Genomic DNA, 19,424 nt, shown 5'->3' on the forward strand with positions numbered 1-19,424 from the left:
GTTTTTGCTTTTGTTTTTTGAGTTGGAGTTTCACTTGCAACAATGGCATGATCTCAGCTCTCCACATCCTCCACCTCCTAGATTCAAATGAATCTCCTGCCTTAGCCTCCCAAGTAGCTGGCATTACAGGCATGTGCAACCATGCCCAGCTAATTTTGTATTTTTAGTAGAGACGGAGTTTCTACATGTTGGTCAGGCTGGTCTCAAACTGCCAGCCTCAGGTGATCCACCCACCTTGGCCACCCATAGTACTGGGATTACAGGTGTGAGCCACCGAACCCAGCCTACTTTGAACTTGTCTTTGCAGCAGCACCATAGTTTTAACATGTGAATATTCTAAAACTAGTATTTCCAATCAGAAGCAGCAGCAGCAGATACTTTATCCTACATCCTAATCTAGAATTTCAACTTTTTTCTTCTCTCCTGAACATTGCTCTTTGCCATAACAGTTGGCATTCTTATCTTGTTTTTGTCACCACCATTTTTTCTTTTTTTTTTTTCCTCAACATTTAGGAAGCTGGTCCCTCATTCATTCTTCAGTGTTTTTTTTTTTTTTTTTTTTTTTTTTTGGTGCGTGTGTGTGTGTGTGTGTGTGTGTGTGTGTGTGTGTGTCTCGTCAAGAGTACTCATCAGGTTCTATTTGCTAAATCTGAAATATTTGTTAGTCCTTATCCTGCTTTGCCTCTTTACTTGACCTTTCTACTGACTTGACTTCTCCATGCCTAGCTCTTAACATACTTGAGTCAGAGGTAAAACCCAACTTTCCCTTCATTACTAAGGTAACCAATATACAGACAAAATATGAATGTGCTTGATTATTTCACTTTCATCTGTTTTTATTATATATTTTCTTACATTAACATTGTCAATTAAACTATTTGCAACTTGAACAAAGACTTCTAGATGTTTTTCTATTGATACTGATTATTCAGCATTAATAACCTCCCTTGACAAATACACAAAATTAGCATTTTAAAGGGTTTACAAAAAAATCCATAAAATTAACTGATGCTATCAGAAATTTACCATCAGTTTTAATATCATGTATTTCCTGATAATTTTTATGCTTTCTAAATGATCATTTTTGTTTATTTGGCCACATCTGTTTAACCAAAGAAAACAATAAGCGCTATATAATATGTATATCAAAGCAATTTATTAAGCGTGTTACAGTCATTATGATAGATCTAGGGGATACTGCAGCATTGAAAGTCAAAAGATATTTTACCTTGGCTATCCTTTAGAAAAGAGTAATAACATCTCCAAAGTTTTAAAGGAAAAAGTAGTAACAAACAATTATTTAATTCCCAGTTTCTCTCATATCTTTCTGTTAGTCAAATATGAGAGGTTAATAGAATAGATCTCCAAAACACTTAGAAATGTTTTTTGTGTACAGCTCCTGTTTCCACTTAACTTTTCTTCGTGTCAGCTGTTTTTGTGTGTTTGTTTTAATGCTTCAACCAGAGGACTTCTACAGGTTAAAGTGTTACATGAAGTTGATTGCAACTTAACTGCACTCACTTAAAACAAACAAACGTTAGAGCTTCATTCAGTTCCTCCAATAACAAAAATACTCAGACATGAAAAAATGATAATATGAAAATTAAAAAGAGAAGTAATACAATCAGAAAAAGCCTAAAAATATTAAGATTTATCATCAAATCCTGGAATTTATTAAATGAAGATAGAATATATTTATTAAGTATCATATGTGGCACTTTTTATAGAGTAGGGTAGAAGAGGAAGAAAGAGATGTTATCAAGAATAATTCCAGTTCTTTCCCTCAGCACACTGATAATTTTTTTTGGAAAAACCAAGGAGAAGGTTAAACCCTTATGATGTGCCCCACATTGTGCTAGACATATTGAATACATCATCTGACATAAGCTTGTAACCTCCTGAAAGGGAGCATTCTTATGTTTATTTTACAAACAAGAATGAAGCTAAAAAAGAGCAAATAACTTGCCTAACTCACAAATCTAGTAATCAACTGACTTAAAATTCAAGCATAGATCTACAGGAATTTAAAACTTATCCTTTATCCATTAGGATACACATCTTTTTAAAAATGCATTGGATTGTAAATGACTCTTATGTCCTCATGAAAATCAAATATATAGAAAATTGAAACTAGGCTTTTAGTTCACGGTTTATAGTTTATTTCTCCTGAAATGAGATTGGTTGGTTCAAATAATTATATTTGTGATTGTGATTGCTTGGACAAAATAAAGTTTTGGCTATCAATAGGCCATTAAATAAAGTCATTTGCATTAGGCACAAATCAAAATTGTAACAGATAAAAAGAGAAATTATTTTAAAGACATGATCATAATATTTTACACTTGTATACATGCCCAGATAATTATGTACTGAGAATATTTTATAAAGTATGAAAAAGCAGAGTAGGCATAATATCTAGCTTCCACTGAAATAAGCAGAGTTTTCAATGCCAGTTTTGATGTTTGGCAATTTCTTTAATTTGGTGAGAGAAAATATATAAGCCATTCTTTTGTTATCTAATGTATCATCTTGCCTGTCCTTCATTATGATGTTAATAGCATTGCTCCTGATGGTATTTGATAAGAAGCATCTGGTACATTGGGACTGAGGCTTCGGAATTGTCACTTATACTACATGAAGCAGATCTCAGGCCCACTTATTGAATGAATTAATGAATGGTAATTTATATGACTTTTGTACTTATGTGTACTTAATATTAGAATTTCTCATTCTAGGTTAAGCTTTCTAAATATCCTTACAAATTGCTAGGTATTCATGGGGTTGGAACTTGAAAAATGTAGGTGACAAACTGCTGATCATAGGAATGGGAGTTATAGGTAGGGAAACTATGCATTGCATCATTTCATTCAGGGCCTATTTCGGAGTAAAAATACTAAAATGTATTTAGACACTAGCACAACAGATCTAAACTAGGACTTTCCAAGGAAAGGCAATGTATAATTCCAGACTAGCTCTAAGTGATATGAATCACTAAAGGGATCCATTCACCCTGAAAACACCTTTGCCCTCTCTGCTTCTATCTATTCACATGGTGATTTGCCCATGCTGAGTCGAACTGATTATCAGAACTCATGAAAATAGAACACTTGAAAATATCTCAGGAAAAATCAAAAGTTTAAAATATTTAAAATTGTTATGACTGTAAATTTCTTCAAGATAAGAATTTTTGATTAACGTTTTTAATACTGCAATTCCTTCCAAAATAGCAAACAGGAAAATTTTGGCTATGTGATTATAATTTACTTAAAACTATTTACTGAATACCTACTATGGATTTAGCACTGCCAAATACTCTGTGACAGGAGAATAAGTTAGACATCGTTTCTAACTTTTCTAACATTTTTAACAAGGGCAAAATAATGTGATTCATTCTATAATAAAAGAATATAATATATTTTAGATAAAGTAATTTTATAGGTACTCCATAAAGCTGATTAATTTACAAAATGAGAAACAAATTTTTCAGGTTGCCCATTAATATGAAAGATTGAAAAGAATATTGAAAATAATTTATTAAACTCTCTCAACTCCTTAATGATATAAATTCATCATAAACTTTTATGGGCTTACCACTAATTTATTTAGCTAAAACCTTGATTTTACAACAATAAAAATAAATGCACAAATGATACAGAATGTGGTCTCAATAACTGAAACAGATGCAATTATTTCTAATTCAATAAGAATATAATATTTAATACACTTTATCAAATGGAAGGATCATTTGGAAATGCCACAGATAACATAAATTACTAGATAATATGCAGAGTATAGCTAATAGCAAGGAAAACTGTCTGAGACCAATAACAGTATTTCATTTAATGCATCCAATACCTAAGATGTAAGCAAGGAAATAAAATTAAGTCAAGTAAAAAGCACAGTGTTACTTTTTTATATCCTACACTATATATTTGTTTAAGAGAGATCATTTTTATGGGCCATAATTTTCCTTTAGACATAAATACTTCTGAAAGTGAGATGTGGTATGGCACAAATTGATAAATATCTTTTGTAGTATAATGCACTATGGAAGGAACAACACTCGAGAACTTGTTGTATACGTTGGAGCACCACAAAATAAAGAGAACTTCCACTTACTCAAAATAGACTCAGGTTTTATTTAACAAATGCAAAGAGCACCCTTCCTGTGGGTTTTAAAATGTAATATAATTTAATATTAAGTTAATATTAATAGATATTATAGAAAAAAACTATAGAATTCTTAAGTCATATGGCCTCAGCTTAATTCAAAATTAGAACTCATCTGTTTTATATAAATGTATAGGGTTTCTCAGGCTACATCTTGGTATTTAGGCAACACTGTTTATTATTATTATTATTATTATTATTATTATTCTATTTACATACCATAAGACATTTCTGGTTGATAGAAAGTGTAAAGGATGGAATCAAGCAAAATATAGCAAACTAGCTAAGCCCAATGATAATATCTGTTTTGCTGATTAAATACCTAGTTATTTGTTACCTAAAATAAGTGGTAAACAATTAAGATAATCAAGCGTGATCTTATGGAATACTATGCAGACATTAAAAAGAATGAGTTAATGTCCTTTTTAAGGACATGGATAAAACTGGAAGCCACCATTCTCAGCAAACTAACACAGGAACAGAAAACCAAACATCGCATGTTTTCACTCATAAGTGGGAGTTGAACAATGAGAACACACAGATACAGGGTGGGGAACATCACACACCAGGGCCTGTTAGGGGGTGGGGGCAAGGGAAGGGAGACCATTAGGACAAATACCTAATGCATGATGGGCTTAAAACCTAAATGATGGATTGATGGATGCAGCAAATCACCACGGCACATGTATACCTGTGTAACAAGCCTGCACATTCTGCACATGTATCCCCAAACTTAAAGTATTTTTTTAAAAAAGGAAAAAATAATCAAGAGTGATCTAATATAACTTTAAGATTCTCCCCAAGTGGTTTATTTCCCATTGGTTTGTCTTATACAAACCATACCATAGTACAACTCAAGTTTTCCTCATCACAATGCCTTTCTATATATTCTGGCCTGCCATATCTTTTATTCACAATTTAATAATTTCTTTCTTTTTTTTTTTCTTAGACAATTTCTATTGTTATATGCTTATCGAGTGTCTTTTTTACACTAGACTCTTTCTGGAAGTGGGATCCCAAAATTGAGCAAAACATACACAAACTCCTGCCTTCATGGTATTTATATTCTAGTGGTGGAGACAAACAATAAACAGTATAAATAAATGAATTGTAAAATACATACTAAATGGTGATAAATGTTATGAAGAAAACCAAAGCCAAGAGGAATAGGAAGTGTTGGAAGGTGAACTACAATTTTTAACATAATGGTTAGAGATGGCACTAAAGAGAAAATGACATGAATTAAGACCTGAGACTGGGTGCAGTGGCTCACACCTGTAATCCCAGCACTTTGGGAGGCTGAGGTGGTTGGATCATGAGGTCAGGAGTTTGAGACCAGTCTGACCAATATGACGAAACCCCATCTCTACTAAAAATACAAAAACTTAGCTGGGTGTGGTGTCAGGCACCTGCAATTCCAGCTACTTGGGAGGCTGAGGCAGAAGAGTTACTTGAACCCAGGAGGTAGAGGTTGTGGCGAGCCAGGATCATGCCATTGCACTCCAGCCTAGGCAACAACAGCAAGACTCTGTCTCAAAACAAAAACAAAAACAAAAAAATCCCTGAAGGAGGTCAGGAGCAAACTTTGCAGTGCATAGGTCAAAAGTTGTTCTGATAGAAACATCAAGTGCATAGGCTTTGGAGCAGGAGTGTACCTCTCCTTTTCCAAGAGCAGCAAGAAAGCCCTGAACTCATGTGGTCTGAACAGAGAAATCAAAGACAGGGGAAAGAAATGAAGTCAGAGAACAAATAATGCAGCCCATGTAAGGATTTATACATCAAGGTGGGGAGGTATTTGTTTTTATCTGACTTAATTCAACAAGATAATTATGACAGCTGTATTGAAATAAATGAAAAGACAAAGATGTTGTCTTAAGGAATTTCAAATAAATTTTATCAAACCCACAATTTATTGAACTTATAAATTAACTCATTTAATACTTACAGTTTAATAATTTCATTATATATATACATCATCTTGCTAGTACAACTAAATTTTGAAATACATAAAAATATCAACCCATTTTTCAGATTCAGAAACAGATTTAAAGAGGTTGAGTGAATTTTGCAAAAATCACAGTGACTAAGAGGCAGAGCTAGAATTTGAAGCCAAACTACCCAAATCCTGTCATACTTACCCAACGGCCCTCACACACGTCCATTTACCACTGATGAATGTTGCAAAAATTGATCTTGAGGTGAGCTACACAATGAGAATCTTTCAAGGTATGTTATTGTTTGGGTATAATTATCACTATGATTAATTATTCAAATGTTTAACATTTTTATCATGTCTGACTTCTTGATTCTACCATTTATAAGCTCAACATTTTGCTTTTGCAGATTTTGAGTTTCCTAAGGGGAGTCAAGTTTTTATCAGAGAATCTTGAAATATTAACTATAAGAATATTGAAGCTGCAGAGGTATTCTAAAGCAATTAGTTGAGACAAAAAAAAAAAAAAAAACCATTAATCAAATCCTTAGGTCATTTCAAATCTATCTTGCCTCAAGAAAATAGTAATAAATTACAGGATAAATCACCTAGAGAAAGATGACAAGGTCAGATTCAAAAGGTTTTGAGTCTTCTATGTAGTTCATGTCATTTTTGTTTTAAAATTAAGCTCTAATAATAGGTTTCAGTCTCTTTGGGCTTTGAACTCCTAATACTCATTAATTATTCTCAAATCTTTAAAGCATGAACTTCTGTGAAAACACCTAGAGTAGTACCTAGTATTTAGGAGGTGTTCCATAGATAGCTGTTGACTGAATCAATAAATTAATGAACAAATGAGTAATTAGAATTAGAAAATCCCAAATATGTTCAGTCTTTATGTATAGAGGAGATTTGACATATAACCCTTGTTAACTTTTTAAAGATAAATAAATTGCAATATCAAAGAACTCAGAATATCTCAACCCTAAGATTCCACATTTATGTGTTAATATTGCCAATAGAGAACATTGCATAAAAGCTGTTTTTTTTTTTATTAGTGGAGAAAATGGGTGAATATTGGCCTGAGGGCCTGAAGAAGTCAGTTTTAGAATGCCAACAGCAACAACCACAAAACAGCAACAATGGACAGTATTCACTGAGTGCTAAGTATATGCTGAACATTGTACAAAATGAATTATCTAATATACCTTTCCATCACATCAGTCTACAAGGTGGATGTAGCATAGTAGTTGCTAAACAGTAGAGCTCAGAATCAAATTTCTAGTGTTGCTGCCAGCTAGCTAACTGAGCTTAAAGAAATGGCTTAAATCTTCTGTGTCTGTTTTTTTTTTCTTTAAAAAATAGAATGACAGTAATAGTATATACCTTGTAGATTAAAAGTATTAGTAGATGTAAAGTACTTAGAATCATGCCTAAGCAATTGCTTTATTAATATTAATCATTTAAAATTTTGATTTTAAGATTGATATTGATCTGAGCAATCTTTTTCTTTTTTGATATGACCCCAAAGCATAGGCAACAAAAAAAAAGTTGATAAATTTGAGTACATCAAACTAAAAAGCTTCTACACAGCAAAGAAAACAATTAGCAAGGTGAAGGGATGATCTACAGATTGAAAGAAAATATTTGCAAACTATACATCTGATAAGGGGTTTATATCCAAACCATATAAAGAACTCAACTCAAAAGCAAGAAAACAAATAATCCAATTTAAAAATAGGTAAAGGACCTGAATAGACATTTTTCAAAATAAGACATCTAAATGGCCAACAGGTATATTAAAAAATGTTCAACATCACTAATCATTAGGGAAATGCAAATTAAAATTGCAATGAGATATTACCTGTTAGAATGACTACTAGTAAAAAGACAAAAGATAATATGTGAAGATGTGAGAATATGAAGAAAAGGGAATGCCTGCAGAGTGCTGGTGGGAATATCAATTAGCATGGCTATTATGAAAACCAATAAAGGGGTTCCTTAAAAGTAGAATTACCATATGATCCAGCAATCCCATTTCTGGGTATGCATCCAACAGAAATGAAATCAATGGTGAAGAAATATCTGCACTCCCATTTATTTATTGCATTGCTATTCACAATAGCCAAGATATGGAATCATCCTAGGTGTCCATCAGTGAATGTAGTCAGAAAAATTGTGGTATATAAACACAGTGGAATACTATTCAGCCATAAAAAAGAAGGAAATCTTATCATTGTAACAAATGATAGATGAATTGGTAGTTTCTTATGTTAACTGAAATAAGTTTGGTACAGAAAGACAAATATCATATGACCTCATCCATATGTAGTATCTAAGAAAGTTACTCTCATTGAAATAGAAAGTAGAAAGGTATTTACCAGGGGCTCTGGCAGTTGGAGAGGAGGGTTTGAGATGATGTTGGTCACATAATGTAAAATTTTAGTTAGGTAGGAGGAATAAGGTCAAGACATCTATTATACAACATGGTGACTATAGTTAGTAACAATACACTGTAGTCTTGAAAAATACTAATAGAGTGGATGTTATGTTCTCACCACAAAAATGAGAACTATGTGAGGTAACGCACATATTAATTAACTAGATTTTGTCATTCCACAATGTATGCATACTTCAAAATATGTTGTACATTATAAAAACATAAAATGTATCTATAAGTTTAGAAAATAATAATGTAATATCATTTAAATAAATTGAAAAAGATTGAAGAAACTGGGATCTCACATTAAATATATATATTCTAAGTTCAGAAAAATATGATTCAAAGACTGTATCAAATTGCCCCCAATAAACAGCTTGTTATTACTATTAAAGCCACCAGGCATTCTAATTAAATACCAATATGATATTAAGTAGGAAATAAAGAAAAAAATGAGAAAATTCCAATAGAGGAATGATAGCATTTATTATTTTTCAAACTTATAGCCATCTGCAAGGTAATTCTGAAAGAAAACAACGTATGACCAGTGTAAAGACAAATAAAACTGTAAGGACAAACAAACACATGAAAAATAAAAAGCTTAACATAGACACACACACAAAGGTGGCTATGTGAGATAATTGTAAGGTCTGACCGTGCCATGATGGCATGGTAATCTGTGTGACCTGCACTTATACCCCAGATGAGTTCCTGGAAGAAACGATCAACCCCTGCATGCCTAACTAATTTGAGATATTCTATTGTTTCTTATTCCGGACTCAATTGACAAGGCCTTTGGACTTTGTAACCGACCTTGGTCAGTCTCCTGACTCCACATCCTACAACCCCCTCCCAGCTTGCAAAAATCGCCCTAAAATGTAACTTCTGTAGCTTTCCACTGTTTACCTCAAACCTGTAAAACCAACTCCTATTCCTCCACCCTGCTGACTCTCTTTTCAGACTTAACCCACCGGCACCTGGGGGAATAAATAGCCATGTTGCTCACACAAAGCCTGTTTGGGGGTCTCCTCATTCAGAGCGTGAGTTTTAACAATAATAAATAGGTTAATTAGCTTGATTGTGGTGATTGTTTCACAATGCATCCTTTATATATATATATATATATATTTATAAAATATATATTTTATTGTACTTTAGGGTCTGGGGTACATGTGCAGAACATGCAGGATTGTTGCATAGGTGCATACATGGCAATGTAGTTTGCTGCCTACATCCCCCTGTCACCTATATCTGGCATTTCTCCCCTTGTTATCCCTCCCCAACTCCCTACCCACCGCTGTCCTTACCCTAGTCCCCCACAACAGACCCCACTGTGTGATGCTTCCCTCCCTGTGTCCATATGTTCTCATTGTTCAAAACCTACCTATGAGTGAGAACATGCAGTGTTTGATTTTCTGTTCTTGTATCAGTTTGCTGAGAATGATAGTTTCCAGATTAATCCATGTTCCTACAAAGGACACAAACTCGTCGTTTTTATGGCTGCATAGTATTCCATGGTGTATATGTGCCACATTTTCCTTGTCCAGTCTATTGTTGATGGGCATTTGGGTTGGTTCCAGGCCTTCAAAACATCAGGTTGTACACTCTACATATATTCTATTTTTATTTGTCAATTATATCTCAATACAGCTGGGAAAAAAAAAAGACCTAAAACAGGCAAAACTGCCAGGGAGTTGAGGTGGGGAAGGGGATGGATTGTAGAGGGGTCTACTTGGATCGACAGAAATAGTCTACATTTTCATTGTAATGATGATTACATGAATATATACATTGTCAAAATTCATTGAACTGTAAAATTAAAGATGAGTGAACTTTATGCAAATTATACCTCAATAAGCCTAATTATTTTTTAAAAAAGTAAATAAGAAGCTTCACTTCCCTGTTGAAAATGAGGAAAGAGATTTCTTTCCTCTCCTTTTCCTTGGAGAACATACTTCAGAAAACTTATAAGTACTTTCTACTCTATTTGAAATGTATATAAATCCTTTTGAAACTAGACAGGCCTTTTGTCAGCTTTATGACCCAGGAATGTCTTTCTCAAGGACCTGGAAGCATTCTCTTTGAAATGTATATATCAAGGGAGATAGCATCCCTCTCAGCACAATTTAACTTTGGTGGGTACCTTGCTCTTGCAAAGCTACCTTTTTCATCAAGATTTGAGAAGTTTGCTTTTCCTCTGGATAAAGCTCATTAGGTAACATAGATGATTACCCCTATTATCAGGTGAACCTAGGATGAACTGTGTGTGACAAAACGATCCTGTCAAGTCTTCTTACTTGAGTGCTTACCTATATGAAATGGGCAGGTTCTTTCTGTCTTTGCTACATCTTAGCAGATTGCCTATGATGCATATCACATTCTGGTTTAATGTTTATTTGATGCATATCACATTCTGGTTTAACGCTTATTTAATCATAAAACTGTGTTCTTTATCTGTTACTTTTGTAAAGAAATTTTTGAGTCGGGAAAACATGTTTCTCTAATTAATAATTTCCCCAACAGCAGTTAACTGAGAAAGTAGATAACTGTTATCAGAATGGCATTAAATCATGTAAAGAATTCATTCCCAACCACTATTTGGTATAGCAGGGAAACTATCTCTAGTCATTAGCCAAAAATTATTTTCAACTTCTTGAATATAAATTTGGCTTTCACAATATATGAAGAAATACACAAAGTGAGTTGGAAATTGTATCAAAATAATTTCAAGTAATTAAAAAGCAAAATGATAGAACAGTTTTATCATTTTAATTGGGCATCTACCTAAGCATCCTGGATAATTAATATTTAAAGGTTGCATAGTACAAAGAAATCAATAAAGTAACTGTTATGAAGCCAGTTGCAAAATGTTTTATCCATCATTTAATCAATTCATTCATTGAACATTTTTATCTGAGTGACTAATGGGTGGTAATCATAATTCTATTCCCTGTATTGAATGCATTGTAATAAGATATAATGTTTTTAAAGCACCTGAGAATATTAACTGTAGACTGTGGCAAGCTGTCTTACAATTTTGCCAGTGTGGATAAGAATAGCCTTAACCTAAAGAGATCTATACTAAGGAAATCATGTGTTTTATTTGACCAACTTCTAAGTATAAACCTCCTGTGCAGAGTCTATTCATTTTACTCTACTTGCCTCCTCATACTAGAAGAAATACTACCTTTAATAAGAGCAAAGACATTCTTTTTTTAAATAATAAATTAGATTATCAGTACTGGTAGAAACAATGTTCACATTGCTGGAAACTCATTGTGTTTTCTCATTGATCAGCCTGAGCTCTGGATCAATTAGGGCTTTAGCCTTGCTCCCAGATTTATCCACCAATACCTTTGAAAAGTACAATGATTCATTAACATATGAAAGCCAGAACCCATGACCCAGAAGCTGAATTCTCTGAAATAAAACTAATTCAATTTTTTTAAAAATCTCCTTTTCTAGCAAAATTTACATTAGAGTGCATGAATTTTTAATTTTGCTTTATTTTATCAATTTTAAGCACTTATTAAGAATAAGGAAATACTTAACACTTTAAATATTTTTATAAATAAACCATAGTAGAGATCTATATAATCTATATAATCTATACAGATCTCTATTACATGTAAGAGTATTGACCTAAAATTATTCAGATAGTGATGTAACTTGACTGATTTATTTATTCATTCACTCTTTCATTTATTCAACAAATACTTATCTAATCATATATGGGCAGGTCCTGCCTATGTTAAAATTAAGGTGATAACAGGTGTTGAACAATGAGAACACATGGACACAGGGAGGGGAACATCACACACTGGGGTCTGTTGGGGGGGGACTAGGAGAGAAACAGCAGGGGTAGGGAGGTTGGGGAGAAATGCCAGATATAGGTGACAGGGGGACGGAGGCAGCCAATCACATTGCCATGTACGTACCTTTGCAACAATCCCGCATGTTCTGCACATGTACCACAGAATCTAAAGTACAAAAAATAAAAAAAAATTTTTAAAGTATACATATATATGTATGTATATGACAACAACAACAACAAAAACACAGGCTAGGCCCACCTATAATCTCCTTAGAAAAAAAAATTAAGTATTGACTCATAAGCATGCTGTTATATGGGTGAGAGAGAAAGGGAAAGGGTTACTACTCTTAGGCAGCTTCACAGTGGAAGACAGGTTGTTTTTGTAACTATTAAAGGCATTATTGTATTGTCAAAAGAATAAACTACCAGAAAAAGTTCGTGGAAAGAACAATGCAAATTGAGAAATATTAGTTGCTAATTTATGTGGGTTGCAATTAAAAAAAAAAACAAAACTCCTACATTTTTTTAAATCAAAATAGAAAAAAAAAATTAAGGTGATAAAAAGAAAAGACAACAGATGCCTATACTGTCCAAGCTGCCTAAAAGAAAGGTCAGTAGATGTCTGTATAGTCAGAGTTGCCTGAGGAATCAGAAACCTAACAGAAGAGAAATGTGTCCAGACCCGAGTCCTCAACATTTGCACAGAGAAACTTAGTTATGTCATTGCAAGATGATGGTAGGACTCTAGAGAATATATACACCCAATCAAACCTACAGTAACAAATGCTCATTGATGTACAAGACAACTGCTGAGAATAGCTGACCTAACAATCCTAGTGATTTTATCCTCTATTAGTGAATAACATTTAATCATTCAAATTAATGTGAGATTGTTTTGGTATCCTAGTAAAGCAATAGCCTGCTATCACTAAAACTGGGCAGCCTGAATTATTCACCAGAAGAAGAATAAGGTGTGTGGTGTGGTGGAGACAATGACTTTTGCAATCAGATAAATCATGACACAAACCTCAGCTTCATTCTTTAGTGCAGTGCAATCTCTAGAAAATATTTTTGTTTCCTCTAAACTTTCTCATTTGTAAAATGGGTGTGGTTTATACAGGATATATCAATCTGACATGCAGAAAAATGATTTAAATCATGAATAAAATTTCTTGAAGAGGTACCAAAAGGAAAGTCTTTTCATGATATGCAACAAAAACTTCCTAAAATTCTTTCTCTCTCTCAATATTCCAGAGGGCAGTGCAAATATGCAATATAAAATTCATGGGCCTACATAAGGTATTACTATATATTAATGACAATTTAGACTAGCAGATGGAAAAGGATTATATAGTTGTTTATTGTTCAGTCAGGGCATGCAAAATTCCTCCAGTCATCTTTTTAAGTCCAGAAACCATCTCTTCCTTTTCTTTATTTTGAAATGTATTAATACTAGAGAATTTTATATTTACCTCCTCAAGAAAAAGGTAACAACACCATTATTACTCACAATGTCATGGCTCTTTGGAACCTATTCATACTGAAATAATATGGACCTTCTTATCTCTACAATTCCCTGATACCATTTACTTAACACTGGTTACATCTTCACCCATGATTCTGGATCATCCATCATGGTGTCTGAGTGTATTGGCTTCCAATAACTCTCTCAAAATTTATTACTGTGCTTCCTGTCTCCACAGAATGCAATCTTAACCATGGAATGAAGAATAAATGAGAAAAACAATTCATTTTCAGATCATGTTAAACGTAACCATTGTAATTTTATTGACTAAGCATAGAACACCTCTTCCAGACATATTTTCTTTTGAAATCTTTAGGCAATAGTAACTGCATTCCTAGAAATTATTCTCTTTTTTATTATCTTCCTAAAGATTTCTATAATAGCCAGGACCATGAGGATTTTTTTATAGCACTAGACGATGAAACAAATGTTGAAGAGGAGGGCTTTTCTACTTGTTTGGAGACTCACAACTGAAAATCTGTCAATTTTATTAGCAAAAAAGCTTATTGCAATATGTCACATTGAGACAAATGCAGATATGAAACACGTAAGAGGTAAAGCTGAAGTTCAAATCAGAAAAAAAGAGCATTTCTTTTACATGTGACCAGTGATAAATCTATGAGCACTTAAGTAATATTAGAGGAGAATGTCAAGCAAGCACCAAGTGAACATGCAACATTTTCCAGAACTTTTTAACATATAGCGATCCTGAGCTATTAGAATCTAGAACTACCCTGTCTAATCTAAAATAATTAGCTGAAATACTATAGTCAGTATTTCTCATATTCCATACAACAGATCCTATATAACAAAGTATTGTTGCTTGGTTGAACAGGTAGTTCTTAATTATTCTGCATATTTCATTTTACCTTAATAACATTTTGTGCCTCTGATAAATTAAGTCTTTTAAAGCACGAGACCTCCTGAGGTGCAAAGTCTGGGGGCCCCACTTGGGTCTAGAAGCCCTAAAAGAAAAGAGGATAGCAGCCTGGCCTTCCATCTCTGAACTATTTCCTAAATTCTCAACTGCAAACTCCCCTCCATTTCCTGTTGGATCCTCATCCCAGGGTCCCTCTCCTTGTTCTTGCTTTCTAAATTTATTCTTCTTATCCTAGAGTCACATGTCAGATTAATCAATTTTACCATAATTTTATCTGTTGCCTTTATTGCCACTTTCAGTATTAACTAAATCTATGAAATGAAAGACCTGGGAGCTAGGAGGGGTGCCACAGGGAGGACTGAGGGCTCCAATGCCCAGGAATCCTCAAATATTAACAGTCATGTGCCTGTCACAGGATAGTAGTGTTCAGCAAATAATAGCATTAGCACTACAACATTACATAGGTCGCATATAAGGTGTTAGCCAGAGTAGATTCTTCCTTAAATTAAGCTAGAATTTAAACTAGAATCGCTCAATTGAAATCTCGACTTTGAATCCTGGGAGAAGTGATTTGACTTTTCTGTGTCTCAGCTTTCTCATCTCCAAAGTAGGAATATTTAGCATTTACCCTTCAGTACTTGTTTTAGGGACAGTGCTTGGACATAGCAAGCATTACACTAGTGTGAATCATTATCATTATATGGGAAATCTTAGTCTTCAGTTACTTTTTCTGGTTCTCATTGCTTGTCAAAAATATTATTAATTTCCCAGATTATCCTTTACCTTACCTGGCTTTTCATTTTCTGGCAGTTTGAAGAGATTTAGGGAATCTACAAGATAATTATCAACACATTTTAGAACATCTCTGGATGGAAGCCTTCTGCAGATAGATATTTTAATGCATTTTATGTTTAGCCATATTAATTTTTGATTAATATTGTGTAACTTTTAATAATTTATTTCCCTAAATACAAATATATATTTGTTTAAGATATAATAGGGAAAAAATAACAAAAAAATAAAACCAGGGTTGCATGTTTGAAAAGTGCTTTTCAGAGTCTATAAAGTACTTAGAGCTTAAAACCTCCATGCACTGTCTAGAAAAAGAAGTATAAGCCACATCCCTGCTTGGCAACTAATTCATCACTTAGATGAGAAGACAAGACATAAGTATAAATATTACAAACTAAACTTCACATGAATGATACAGAAAATGTCATGTGCCAAAATAGTTCGTTGAGAAAAAGAGAGAAAACACTGATGGTGTGATAGGAAATAAATTTCTGACAGGGATTTATTTTTAGCATTTGGACTGGGTTTTGAATATGCCTTGCATACTGAATTATATTTAGAAAATGATGCTAACATGTTTAAATATTACAGATTCCTATGCATATAGGTATACATTTAAAATAATTCTCCTATGCCCTGGCACAACAACTTAGCATAAAGGAGGGGAAATAAACCTAGAAAATGAATACCTTTTATTGATTCAACAAATAATATTCTCAAAGATCTTCACAGGTAGGTAAAATCCCTAACAGAAAAGCACTGAGTACTTTGTGTAAATCTTCAATTAAAAATGGTGTTTGCCAAAATACAACATAGTTACAGTCTAAGACTTTCCCTAATAAATCAGTCTAACTATTCCACCCATGAAGAGAAAGCTTCTCTTATGTTTTTTGTTTTTCTTGAATTTTCTGCAAATATATTTACTCAGTACTAGTATCATGCTTTCTAGACCATATCATCTAGCAATAATCTGTCACATTCTATGATATTTGAATACCAAGTCCAATTTCTCTCCAATTTGAAGACTATAACCAGGTTCCACATAGGATGGAATAATTATTTTTTGGCAGAAAAAATATTGCATTGTTCGGTGAAGCCCTTGCTTATCAGTTCTGACTTACTTACAGGCATTGTTCTCTTTGGTCTCAAAGGGACTTTGAGTCTTTGTATCTCTAGAAAATATCACCAATCACCAATTTGCCAGATAAATCCTACATCATGATGCTTGATAAAACCATCTGGAGAAAGAAAGAAGCCTAATATTTAGCGAATGATACTACATGGCTTGCATAAGGAGAAATTATTTTATTTAGTTTATTTCTCAAAAAACAAAACAAAACACCAATGGGATAGGTACTACAATACTCATTGCATTTAATTCCTTAAGCCAACAGCTTCAGATCAGCTTTTCATCTTATAAAGCAATGTTTAGCAAAAAGTTCAGCATTTACACCTCTACACTGTGGCTGTGTGATCAGGTTTTCTCTATTGGGAAATGAGCAAAAAGAATGTGTATGATTTCTGCTTCACATGCTTAAAAGGAAATTGCTTGCCCAGGATGTCCTCTTTTCTTTTTCTCTTCCTCTGAGCTGGAATACAGAAGTGTCAGGGATAAAGCTTAGACCCAGGAGACTAGGATAATGCTAATGAATGGGTGGACTAAACTGAGAAAGAGAAATCTACTGGGTCTCACAATGATGTAAATCAGACATGCCCACCAGCATAGACATGCCTAACTCTTACATGAAAGGAAAGTAAACTTTCATCTTATTTAAGTCACTGCATTTTTTCGTGTGTCCTTTTGCTGCAGCCACTTACCCTTTATCCTTCTAACTAATACAAGTGCCGTTTATCCTGGATGATCTGGTTACCTAGAATTGGCTTTGAACTTGTGGGTTCTAACAGCATGTAGTGTATACTTTATGCTTAGCTCTTGTGCTCCACTGATTAATTACCTGCAATTTCCATATTATGTCCATAGCATACTGCTGCATTGGTTCTTGTTGATTTAGAATTACAATATATGAAATGTGAGCAACCCTTGCAAATGGAGATAATTATCGATGAAATAACTTGATAGCCACAAGTTATTTAATAACCACAAAGTTATTTAAATGATTAACATTGTTTACAGCAAATGTAACCAATAATTTCAATATATTTCTGTGTGATACTAAAGATATTAGGATGAGAATTTCACTGCTTTTGGATTTTAACAATTGTATTAAACTCATTCAATACCTCTGTTTAGCAAGCAGGAAGTTTGTATGTACATACAAAAATACATATCTAGGAATAGAATTTTTATGATAGACATCTCATGTATGTGATCCACATTGGCACCCCAGCAATATTCCTAGAAGCCACTTGTTCGCTCTAACTTAGAGTTGAAAAATTTTAGCACATACATGAAATAGTCACTCTTATTCTATGACTAGTAACCCCAAATTTCTACCTTTAGAATTATCCCTTTGTGTTATGATGCTATTTAGAAAATGTTTCTACTAAATCAAAGGATATGCTTCCTAGCAAGAAGCTAGTAACATCATAGCAACATTAAAAAATATGAAGGAGACACAGTGGCTCACACGTGTAATCTCAGCACTTTGGGAGGCCAAGGCGTACGGATCATTTGATGTTAGGAGTTCAAGACCAGTCTGGCCAACATGGTGAAATTGTGCCATTACTAAAAATATTTTAAAAACTAGGTGGACATGGTGGTGCATGCCTGCAATCCCAGTTACCTAGGAGGCTGAGGCAGAGAATCACTTGAACCCAGGAGATGGAGGTTGTGGTGAGCCGAGATTGCACCACAGCCCTTTTTTTTTTTTTTTTTTTTTTTTTAACTCCATCTCAAAGAAAAAAAGAAAAAAGTATGAAGGAATGGGACCAAAAAAATGTACTTTTGCTGTTGACAGAGAAAGATGGTAGAATATTTGAGGCCAGCTTAGAAAATGTACATCTGAGTGCTAAGATTTCATGAAAGGTTTTGATTACTTACATGGGCAGGCATAAAAAGCACTGATCTATAAAAGCACTAAGAAGGAAAATAAAAGAGATAAAATAATGCTTACATCACATTTTGCCCGTTTCTCAGCGTTTCCACATTGCACGATATCAAGACCCATGTTCTAGTTAAATATCTTAGAAGATATATAGCTGACCTCAGCTCCCTGTATTTATTCTCATAAAATAATCACTTCTTAAAAGATAAGTGTGATCTCAAGGGAGAGATTATAGCTAAAAAGGTGTTGTCCAAGACATTCAGGAAGGATCACTGTATATAAGGTTAGAAGTTAATCTCAGCTACATACCAAGTCTCAAGGGTGGGACAATTCTGAGGCTGTAAGCATTTTCTTTTTTTTTTTTTTTTTTTTTTGAGAAAGAGAGAGAATAGGAAGGAGGAAAAAGGAAGAGAAAGAGAGAGAGAGAATGAGGATGAGGGAGAAGGAAAAGAAAGAGGGAGAGAGAATGGGAGTATTGCTTTCTTGCCCAGGCTAGAATGCAATTTAGTAATGGGTATTGAAAACCTCTTTTATACTGATAATTATACTTAATGATGTAGTCAGGAAGGAATAAGGGAAGAAGATAACAAACAAACAGCCAACCAATATTTAATTTAAACCTATGAAATGCTATGCGATTACTGAGGAGTGATTTACTTCCAATTATATAGTCACCTTTGGAATAGGTGTGAGGTGATAATGTATGTTTTGTGTATTTGAAGTGGAGAGTTCTATAAATGTTTATTAAGTTTACTTGTTCCGGGTCTGAGTTCAAGTTCTGAATATCCTTGTTAATTTTCTATCTCGTTGATCTATAGAATCGTTAGCTCTTCTTGTTGCATTGATCCTTTTGCCATTATGTAAT

The 19,424-nt window shown here is 33.7% G+C and overlaps 1 long non-coding RNA gene across 1 annotated transcript in view; it reads right to left on the reverse strand.

Moving 5' to 3' along the window:
* Positions 1–19,424, reverse strand: part of LOC135277968 (uncharacterized) — a 68,690-nt gene that overhangs the window by 34,944 nt on the left and 14,322 nt on the right. The window contains exon 2 of the long non-coding RNA XR_010345501.1: positions 12,482–12,523. This is a non-coding gene — a long non-coding RNA (uncharacterized LOC135277968). The remainder of the gene's footprint in view (positions 1–12,481; positions 12,524–19,424) is intronic.

The sequence above is a fragment of the Aotus nancymaae genome, unplaced genomic scaffold (assembly GCF_030222135.1).
Source record: "Aotus nancymaae isolate 86718 unplaced genomic scaffold, 86718_ANA_hifiasm-v0.15.2.pri h1tg000036l, whole genome shotgun sequence".
In the NCBI taxonomy this organism is placed as follows: Eukaryota; Metazoa; Chordata; class Mammalia; order Primates; family Aotidae; genus Aotus; species Aotus nancymaae.